Below are 11872 nucleotides of genomic sequence, written 5' to 3' on the forward strand. Positions count from 1 at the left end.
GCAATTATTTTAATGTTTTAGATAATTCTTTAACAAAATTTGTGTTGTAAAAATTGTTACATTAATCTCTTAATATCTGTTTGATATGTGCGCATGGTTTACAAGATTTTAAACAAACATTTTTGTAAATATTATGTGCATATGGGCGATGCAAAGTATAGTTCATTTATTATCGCTAGATAGAGTCTTTCTAAGTATTAAAATCCATTGATAAACTCTCATTGTATTATATACATAAGTGATGGTAATGACCGTCTATTTTGATTAGTAAAAGCCACAGATTAGATACATATAACAGTGGTAACTAACGAGCTAGCCACATATGTCCACAGACCTGTTCGACGGACCGATCAGTCACTATGCCACCAACTCTGACAAGTGAGGTAGATAAGAAGTAAAATCTCTCTCTTAGTTTAGACAACCGAATATTTCCCGAAAATAAAAACTGTTTGTCATGAGTCAATCGCTAATTTATTGTAATGTTTTAATGACCAAATTATGTGCAAACCTAAAGTCGTTAAATAACAAACATTAAACAAAAAAAAGTCATACAACCACAACAAAACGCCACAATTACTTTTGCAATAAAAGCCAAACATTTCTATAAATTAATTAGGACAAGAAGAAATTTAAATTTAAAAAAATAAATATTTAAAATTAATTAAGTGTAGAAATATTTATTTAATATAAAATCATCAATTTAGAAAAAATCACTCACAACATTTAAAATAAAATAAAATAAAATAAAATAAATATAATTATTATTATTATTATAGGGTAATATGTAGTACCCTGGATACTCAATAGTTTCTATATAGATATTTCTGTCTAGGAGATGGCAACTGTATGAAGGTGCATTTTAAACGTAACGTAAAAGGTAGATGGAACAGGTAAAGTTTGAAAAAACTCATGGACCTCTCACTATGGCCAAACAATATGGTATACCTAAGGTACATTAAAATAGGAGTTAAGCACTAAATTTTACAATTATTTTCAACATTGCTATAATTTAGCGCAGTTCAATATAAATACCCGAGCCTATAAAAGCACCAAATTAAGTTGTTACTAGAGAATCCGAGACTTGTATAGGGTTTTTAAGGTTTTAACCACAAATATTATATGATGATGTTTTCTAAAAAGACCTGTCTCCGGGTACAATCGTTGGAAAGTAAGCTTAGGTACACTAGAAAATGATCAATGGTAAATTGTAATAGAATATTTTCCTACTGAACACATTTTTTTAACGCTGTTTAATAATTTAATTAACATAAAAAATCAATTGTGTGAAGAAATAACAGTACAATTAATCAAAACTATGTCCATAATATATTTGAAAATATGGCAATAAAAAATGTATAATTGTAAATATTGATCACTGGTAATACATCGTCTCTTATATTTTAAAATTGTTAATCATTCAACTATAAATAATATTAATTAAAATGCTTATTAATAATTATAATTAATTATTAATAACAATTAATTAAGAAATATTTCAAAGTAAATGATTCGACTAGATGTAGGTAATAAGTTCTATCTACCTTACTTCTGAAGTGTGAAACTTCCTTGTTATATAAATTACATTTTAACTTTAGTAGGTAAATTTATACAGAATGACGCAATAAAATGAGAAACTTTATAAATATAGAATTATAGATAATAAGGAAATTATTGAAATACACTTATAACTATAAGTAATACAAGTAAAAATTGATTTTTTTATTGAAATAGATTAGACAATGGAAGGTATGGTTTTTCCCCCTTGGATTTTGCAGGACCTTAACAAAATTGGGACACTAGAGATATATTTTTCGATATAAGATTTGTTTCAATGGTGCCGACTCATGAACAACTTGTTTGTATAAATATATGCTTAGTAAATATATGTAAATAGTGTTTTTTAAAGGTTCATAGCAACAATTTTTTCTATTTGATGACCAACTTGACAGTCAAATGGTTTTGTGTTTAGTTTCGTTTGTTGACAGGCTCGCGCTAGACCAACGGTTACAAATAGTTAAAATGTTTAATTTTTATGAAAATTTATGAAATTTTTATTAATTTCATATAATAGACCTGTTAATTGGCTTACAAGATTGTGAGATCTAGTCCCATTAGATTTCTTTTTAAGGATATGTAAAGTCACTTGCCTACGCCGATAAACCACAGACGGTTGATCACTTGCAGTTAAATATTCTGGGAATTCTTTACGAAATACGACTGCAGTTGCTGCGAAAATTGTACTCTCCGATTTCACCATCTATGCGCCAAGCGTGCCGGTCACATGATATATCCAAATATTTATGGCATAAATTTATCTTCCTTACAAAGTTAGTTTCTTTGATAGTAAAAATATTTTTGTTTTTTTAATTTTAATGAAATTAAGAACCTCTGAAAAACACAAGTACTTACTGAAATTTTGTGACTACCTGCTACAAAAGAATGTGCGATCACCATTTAAAAAACAATGCATTCTTTAAGTTGCGTTGTTAAATAGATATCAAATTGGAGCGGTAATCTTTCTTATGAATAAACTCTCAGCCAAATCACACATTCACAATTTGCTTCTTTAGGTTTCAGGATACTACGAGGTACATGATTGCTCGAGATTTTTATATAACGAATAACAAGATTTTTGGTCGCAATTGTATCGTTTGTTTCAATGGAAGTCATTAGATTTTTAGCCTAATGGTACACAGAATTGTTACTAGATTTCATTCTTATATGCTCATATATTTCGGTTGAAACACTTCATATGTATATAAGAAATATCACAATGAAACATGCAACCCCTTGCGAATAAATTTATTTATATACATTTGTATATATTTAGATCTCAAAGAATCTTTTACATCACTGTTTTGTTTATCTCAGATATTTATTTTATTCATTGTATAATGTTGGTATATATATATATATTTGTTGATGTAGGTATTTGTTGATGTACCTTAAACAGGATGTTCTAAACTTTAACAGCCGATCTTCGGCAAATGGTAAATAATGACAATTTCTCAATATATTTATTATAGCTGGAAAAGCCTTCTTTTCTGAGTAGGTACTGGATGTTAAAATTTTAGAAAAAATTACATTTTTGGGAATATTACCCAATTGTATGCTAAGAAAAATTGAAATTTTGGTGCACAGTAAGGCCTAACGATTCTTCATAATTTAAAGCCTATGGTAATAATTACGATAGCCAGTGGTAAAGACATGGACGTATCACATAACCTTGTTTCGAGAAAATCTCTTATCCCTCTGACTTGATTGAAAATGAAAGAATACTTAAGATTATTTATTATATTTGCAATGAAGTCAGTGGCTAAAGAAATTTTTTCGCAATGGGTTATGGGAAACTCATATCTCCACCTCTGGTTTTCGTAAATCATGATCAAACCTTTAAATCATGAAAGTCCCTTATACTTTAAATACTCAAAATATGTTTCAAAAATTTCAACACGCGGTATATAGAAAGGGAATCGCTATAAAAGTATTGGGAAATTGTTAGTATTTTAACGTTATTTACCATTTGCTGTTAGAACATGGATTCTGTTAAAACTTTGATTTGCTGTTATAACTTGGAAGTTACTTGCTGTTATACTTGAGATCACCCGTTATATAGCTTGGAAATTTAATGCAGAAAAATAGGTAACTATATATAGTTTAAGAAAAATAAGTAGCAAAGATTGGGTGGGCAATCAACTAAAATCATATATGATAAATTATTTCAGTTTCTTTAGTTGGTTCCTCAGAAACTTGTTCATTGGCAAAATCGACACGTTTTTAATTTTTTTATTATTATTCAGGATGATAAAGAGCCAAAATGCTTTAAGAAATCGTCTCATTTGACACGGGGATAAGTATTTTAGAAATATATCCAGAATTACTCCAAAATCAATGCTTTTGGCACATAATTCTAGATTTGTCACCAAATTTCAAAAAGTTGTTACGAGAAAAACTCGTATTAAGTTTGAGGGACCATTCCGGCAAAGTAACTAGGATAATAATATTTCATAACTGGATTAATCGACGATTCCAGATCCCTACATGAGGCCTTCTTTTACTGGAGTTACTTTAAAGAAGGAGACTTCAAGTCGTCCGGCAACATCTGCCGTTTATTTTGTGCTGCCCTTCGCTTGGTCGTCACAAAAAATCACACAAATCACAAAAATAATGCTAGTTTTAGAAAATCGCTTTAAAGACATATTCTTACGGTTCTAAACTTTGATAATAGAAATAGTCGATTTTTTCAAATTTTTAGATCAGAAAACCGCCTTAAAACAATAACGTTATAAACACCCTAAACTATATTTTATTTCGTTAATGTACAGAAATGTTTACTTACAATACACCTAGATACCTACTTTAAATAAAGTGTAATAAATTATAAATAACATGAAAACACAACCTGTACTGTTTAATTACTTAAATGTTATTTATTTCTTCATTAAAACAATGTATCCATAATGTTTGTTTGTTTGTGATTACCTATATTATTGTATTCTATTCAATTGTGAAAATTTTAATTAACAATTATTTTGTAATGATTTTGTCATTGTTAAAATAAATTATGGGGGCTTTGTTGTTACTAATTTCTATTCTAATTAAATCATTTTTAAAACAATCCGTAACGTCAAGATCTTTAAAAACAGATCCATAATTTCCTAGTAAAGTATTTAGATAATTGGAATTAAGAAAAATAAAAATTTTGTAAATTAATTATTTATTAATTATAATTTGCAATTCCACTCTTTTATTTAAAAATACGTTAACATGTTTCGGGTTTTATCCCATTGTCGAAACTAACTAAGAAATGTACTACAGGTGACAGAGTATTTATACAAAAAAATTAAATAATAATGTAAATAATTGTATACAATAATAATATGTGATTTTTATTGGGAAAATTACTAGTGACATCAGCCAATCAATATAAGAGTCATAAGCAAGGAATGTCTCTGGGATGACTAGAAGAAAATAGTGGGATATTTTTATTACACAGTTCATTTATACTTTGAACATTTTTTACGTAGGTAAATATTCATCTATTTATTAAGCCACCTTACCAATTTGTTTCAAAATTTTAGTTTCCCACTTGCCCCTACATCGGAAAAATGGTTTCATCAAAATACGATTTATCATAAGTTAGTTTATACGCATCGCGCATTTGTTCAAATTTTAAAGACGAAGTGGCAAAACAAAATGAAATTAAAATAAATAATAGCTGAAAAAAATTAAAAGACAAGCTTTTGTAACTAGCAGAACAAAAAGTCAGAAAATACTTTTTTTAAATTCAATGAAATCATTTTATCGTATATAAGCATGTGGTTCTAGTTCTATAGATTTCAATTATTGTAAATACTTTATAGACAGACATTGGTAAAAGTAAAATCATTATAAAATATCTCAAAAAACACCACACGCTTTTTTACGATGAAGAAATTTTTTTTTTTAAATATAAAGAATTTATTTTCTACGTTTTAGTTCAGCTAGTAACAAAAAAGTGATTTTTAAAACTATTATTTATTTTGCGTTTTTTAATTTTTTAGACAATTATATATTAATCAAAAATTCAGTACAAACATGGTGGAAGCGCAAATAAATGTATATATTTTCAGATATGGAAATGGTTTAGATTGAAAATCCCGATAAAGATAATCAAATAAACTTTTTAAATTATTGTGTTACCATTGGCCCTTGATAAGTATGCCGAATTTCGAGTTAATCCGACGTTTTAAACATTTCGCTGGGTTTAAACATTTCTCTCGCTTATCCCCTTTCTATAACACTCGAAAAAATGGTAAGGATTGTTTTACACAAGTAAAATAAATGTATGCTTTTCTATTTTTTTAAATGTATAATAGTAATTATTCATTGAGTATATCAGAGAAGATGGCTGTGAAATATTTTATATTGACTATTTTTACAGAAATTTGTAATTCATGGTAATGTCAAATGTCAAATTAAAATTAAATTTTTTTATTTTTTGATATATCTTTATAAATTATAGTTCATGTGTTATTCTGATATATGAGCTATATTGTATACAGTTTCATTAAAAACCATTCGCTAGTTTAAGCGAGAAAGCGTAACAAACACACAAACAAACAAACAAACATGCTTACTTTCCAATTTATAATATATAGACATTCTATGGGATGAAGTTAAACGATGGCAATAGACGTAGCCTCCGTTGACTTGAATAAACAGTATATTGTTTCATCTCATTCAATTATTATTTTTTATAAAATAGCATATGTTAATTTCAAGGACAAAACCCAAAAGACCTCCCAAATAATATTTATTTATTGAATATAATAAGATTTAAATCCAAAATAAATAAACTATTTACAGTCAACTAATAATAAAATAATAGATTACTACTATACCAACCGCCGCCATATGTGATTTTATTCCTAATAGTTTTTTTTATTTTTATTCTTTTTCCTTCCTTTTTATAAAAAGTTTTTTATTATTTATACAAACAAAATGTATAAATATTATGTATCTATTATGTTTGATGGTATTAAAGGTTCTTTTTTAAATAATACGTGCTTCTTATACCATATCAACTACTTTAGCACAAAAAATTACAACACGACACCAGATAACTACCTTGTAAGCTTAAAAAAATTCAAAATTGATTCTGGTATATTCATAAAAGATATTGCTACTGAAAACTTAAAATCAAAAATTTTCTATATCGTAATGAAGATGGGAAAACCTTAAATTAAATATTTGAATATTTTACAGCTAATACACATCCATTGTTTAAGTGGCCTGTTATTGGATGTATCTTTCGTTAATTTAAGTGTATTGAATAATCGATTTGATTCATTATCTCGAAAATTAGGCCTCAGATCCAAATTTGTTATAAAGCTATTTTGGGATATTGTTGTTAATACTGCCAAAGTGTCGGCTTAAAAAAAAAAAAATTTGACAGTATCAGCAAAAAATCATTCATGAAAATTAAGAAAACCAGTAGTAGAAATATGGATGTGCCATCACCCCTTTTCAAAAAAAAACAGAATAACGTTATGCAATGCCTCTTGTTTGGGACTTGTTTTTGCGTGCAAAATATCGAATTTTTCTAAGCAGGCATTTTATCAATATTCGCATTAATCTATTAATAAATTTTTTTCTAAAATTTTACAACCTGTATAGAAAAAAAACGCTTTCCCAGGTAAATATTAATTGAGAAATTGATTTTCTTTCAACGTTATCAACCACTTGATGAAGTCCCTGTTACAACTTCTTCATACATACGTGCATACGTAGAAACGTTTCGCTTAAATTAGCCAAAAATAATTCAGATATGCTCAAAATATATACTTTGCTTATTTGTTTGCACAAGGGAGTAGAAAAGTCTCTATGGATTTTAAAAAAACACAAAAATAGAATAGTAAAAAAAAATCCTTGATGATCCCATTATTATGGTTCATATTATATATTATGAATTTTTTATATTGAGGGAAATGACAGCAGACAGCACATTGTTTCGTATGAATTTTTTAATAGAAAACGATATTATATGTTGTTAAAATAGAAAATATGTGTACAGATTGCGATAAAAATGCGTGTCGGATTTTTCTTGTTTTACAGATAACTGTTCTTTGCAGTTTTCAGAGAAGGATTATCTATAAGACAGAAGGCACGTGCCTTCAGGCGCGAGGTTACAAACGGACGCGGAAATTTCAGAAACTTATTTCGGAGGCTAAATTTTTAAATCTTACTGTTGTGATATAATCGATTCACGACAATGATTCTCGTATCCACGGTCGCGGTACCGTTCTTTTCGTAAATAATATATACTATGTGCGAAAGACACTAAAGCTAACTAATATTAACACATGTTTAAATAATTTCATCTGCACAATGTAACAATGATTACTACCCCACTAAAAATTACCTTTCCATCACTATTTTAAAAACGGTACTCTTGATATGGAGATAAGAGTAACAAAATACTGATATCGGTGGGTGACAGATGAGTGGAATAAAATTTTGAAAAAAACTCAAATACCATAATTTCTGTCTGCTAAAATGTTACACTACTTTTTAGCTTTTAATAAAAAGTTAAAAGTTAAAGAAAGGTGTCTCGAAAGGCACTTTTAATATACCTATTCAAAATTTTACGAAATTATCATTCAAAAATTATAAACTAAAAACGTTTCCAATAAAGTCACTTGACACTTTCTAATTTAAACTGACAACTGATGATTATCAATTTTATCCCTTGTATTTTGAAAAGTTCATTTTAAGTTTTATAGCACACGGTATAAATTGTAAAGCCAAAAATCAAATCATTGAAATCCTCCATACAGTTTTAATATTTATCTATCCGAAATAAAATTAAAAAAAAACACTTTGTCATTCGAGAAAAATTCTATTAAATTTTGTAAACAAAAATTTGAAATAAGAAATAAATTTAGTCAATGTAAATACAATTTTTTAAATCTAAGAACTGTTTTATTCGTTTTTATGAATTATCATGAAAGAAGCTTGAATTGTGTATGCTTTAACATTTAAATGATAAAATAAAAACTGAATTTTAAAGCACATACAAACAACAAAGAAACTCTCTTAAAAAATACATCATATATATGTATATATACAACTAGCTGTACCCTGCTACGCCTCGCTGTAGAACATATTGGTGGCATGGAAATATATGAGAAGTATCTAGTGAAAGAGTTCACAACTTTTAAATGATTGAACTGATTTTCATGTAACTTACAGTTTTTTAATGTACCCATCAGGTTCTTTTGCAGACTTGGATATATTCCAAAATATTCTATCGTTATCCCCACTTTAACCGCTCTCCCCATACCCCCATGCGTCAAGGTTTCAGTTTTGAAATGTACACGTTATCCTCTTTTATTTAAAACCCCACTTTAGTATATTTGATAATATTCGATGGTTCTTCTTTCTTAAATGCTTTGCAAATTTCTGACGGTTCGAACTTTATACATATAATTTTATAACGATTGTTTCAGATTTTCGATTTATAAAGAGACAATTTTAACATACTGCTTTTAAAAAGAATAATTAGAATTTTCTTTTGTAAGCATTAAAAACTATATGAAGAATGAATTATAAACCATCCTCGCAGCAGGTTGGATATCGTGTAAAAATTTGAGCTCAATCGATGCAGAACTTTTTTAGTCCATAAGCAATACACAAACAAACATAACATTTATATATATACAGAACTAAACAAACTTAACACATAAACAAACTTACTTATAATGTGTTTAAAAATAATAGATTGAAATCTTCATTTAACTAAAGTTGAAAATAAGAACACATGTTAATAGTCAATTTTAGATTAAACCTTATTAAGAAGATAACAAGTTTCTTCTTTTATAATGATTTGGCGAGCAGTTTGGATATAAGTTGAAATCTTATGACTTCGTACCGAGAAAATAACAAATAATAGTAAGTATGTTTTACGATTTTATCAAAGTTTACTAATAATTTCATGGTAATAAAAAAAAAATAATAATAAAAATTGAAATGATGCACGAATTGTATAAATTGGTTCAATAATTATTTCCACAAACGCTTTCAACTATTCGTGGGCTATTTGTGATAAATATGTGACATTTATTAGAAACCATAGGTTAAATTTAGGAACAAAATAATATTTATATTACGGAGTTTTTTGTTAATTATTATTAATTAACGCAAAAATTAATTATTGTTTTTATGCCTCTATTGTAATGTGTATGACATACTATATTGAAACGTAAACCGTAGAGCAGTTTTTAAGACAATGATCAACAAATGAAATTTACAAAATTTAAAAAACAATCCGAAAAATATGTTATTATTCTTGTAACTAACTTCAAAACTAAACCGATTTTCTTGAAACATGGCGAAAAATACTTACTTATAATCAAATTACCTTTCAAACTAAAAAAAAATTTTAATCAGTTTCACACACTCATACAGCAATCAAACTTATAATACCCATCTTTTTGCGTCGGGGGTTTTAAAATGAACTTCGTTATTCCATTTAATTTTGATGATTTATATGAAATAAATGTACGTTAAAAACACCATTAATATAATCTAACTATTTCTGGTTAAAATTGCGCTACTTTTTACCATATATTTTTGTTAAATAATAAACGGGAATAAAACTTCACTGTTTTCGAAAGTAGTAACTGAATCTTCACCACTTTGGTTTTCTTTTCTTACGGAATTCGAAATTACAATTTTTTTTATCAGATTTTTATTTTTACTTTTTTACTTTGATGAGAGCTAGGGCTTCTATTCAGTGCAATCAATAAAACATGGAAATGGAAAACACAAAACAGTATAAAATCAAAGTTGTATAATTAAATTGAAACTTTCATATCATAAATATTTTATTTGTTTTGTTAATTGGTTCTCTCAGAACTACCATATGATTCGGAATCGAAGAGAACACATAAAAACACATAATTGATGATAGATATATTGATTTACAATACAATATCAGTCTAGAGCCGGATGTAGGTTTTGAGATTGCCTTAAAATGCATTTTTACCCTTGTCCGCTAAATCTCATTCACGATTACTTCGAAATATAACGATTTAATGGTTTATTTTTTGAATTCGCAAAATTGTATCGGATCACTATTTGTACCAACGATAAAGAATATCAAACTGAGCGAGTCTTTTAAATAAAAGCCTAAGCTACTAAATAAAAACTGTGTATTCTATTAACAAAACATTGTATTGCGACCGAATATCCATAAGACCTTTTACTGAGCATAAAAAATCGGAATGAAATTGTTAATTTTTGGCCCTTAATTTGTTTATAACAATTGAACAGTCAAAGACAAAAGGTTGGAACTAGTTTCAAAGGACATATTTTTTTAAATCTTAATTTTTGGCTTTTAATAATAAAAATTTCCGCTAACGTTCATAATTTTTAACAATGACCCATTTTTGCAAATTTTTTTTTGTGACATATTCAACGCATTTTTTTTTACATAAAAACAGTCAATAAATTTTTCTTCTTAATGTTTTGACCGATTAAAGAGAATTGAAAAAATACATTCGCATCGGAACACTTTTTTTCAAATCTCTTTTATTTAGATTGCCTACACGGAAAAGATATTTGTCCGCAGAAAAGATATAGTTTGCCATGATACCCCATTGTATCATAAATTAACATCAATTATAATCTTAAAGACTTTAACGTTTACAAATTGTATCCAAGCAAGTAAACAAAAACATTAATCATATCTGACGGATATCGATAATTTGGACTTCAATACGACTCGGCTGATAGGCTAAAAACAGTTTGTGAAGAAATTTAAACAATTTATATGAGTTGCATATGAAAAAGAGTCCCACCCTCGTTTTGAGCTAGAAACAGTTCCATAAACTGTCGGACAACAAAAAATTCGTTTTTTTCTTTTTTAAATGTGCATTATTCGATTATCTTCTTTTTTATTATCGTTCCCATTCAAAATGATCGTCAATTTTAGATTTTCTGAGCATATAAATACTTTCTAGGATCTCTAGAAATCTATTTTCATTGCCAAAAAATTGATGGTTATGATCTTAATAGCAGCCTCTCGAATCTTTAACCGTTCTGATATCCCAAATACTTCACTTGGCCCCAGACCCACCACGTCCAAGCGTACAAATAAAAATACAAACAAAAAAAATACATCACTGATAATGGATTAATTTTGTTTATTTGATTATTTAGTCACGCATTTCAAAAATTAAATTATAAACAGATATACAACATCAGCGTTGTTCATAGCAATAAAAGATAAAATTTTATTAATGTCAATATTTACTTTTATTTCTCTTATATTGTTCATAATATCATTTATTTTCTTATTTCCTATTATTATTCTTCATGATTTTTAATT

The 11872-nt window shown here is 27.5% G+C and overlaps 1 protein-coding gene across 1 annotated transcript in view; it reads right to left on the reverse strand.

Annotated features, from left to right (window-relative positions):
* LOC123295325 (polypeptide N-acetylgalactosaminyltransferase 2) overlaps positions 1-11872 on the reverse strand; it is a 504171-nt gene that overhangs the window by 284980 nt on the left and 207319 nt on the right. The window lies entirely within an intron of this gene.

The sequence above is a fragment of the Chrysoperla carnea genome, chromosome 3, assembly GCF_905475395.1.
Source record: "Chrysoperla carnea chromosome 3, inChrCarn1.1, whole genome shotgun sequence".
Taxonomy (NCBI): domain Eukaryota; kingdom Metazoa; phylum Arthropoda; class Insecta; order Neuroptera; family Chrysopidae; genus Chrysoperla; species Chrysoperla carnea.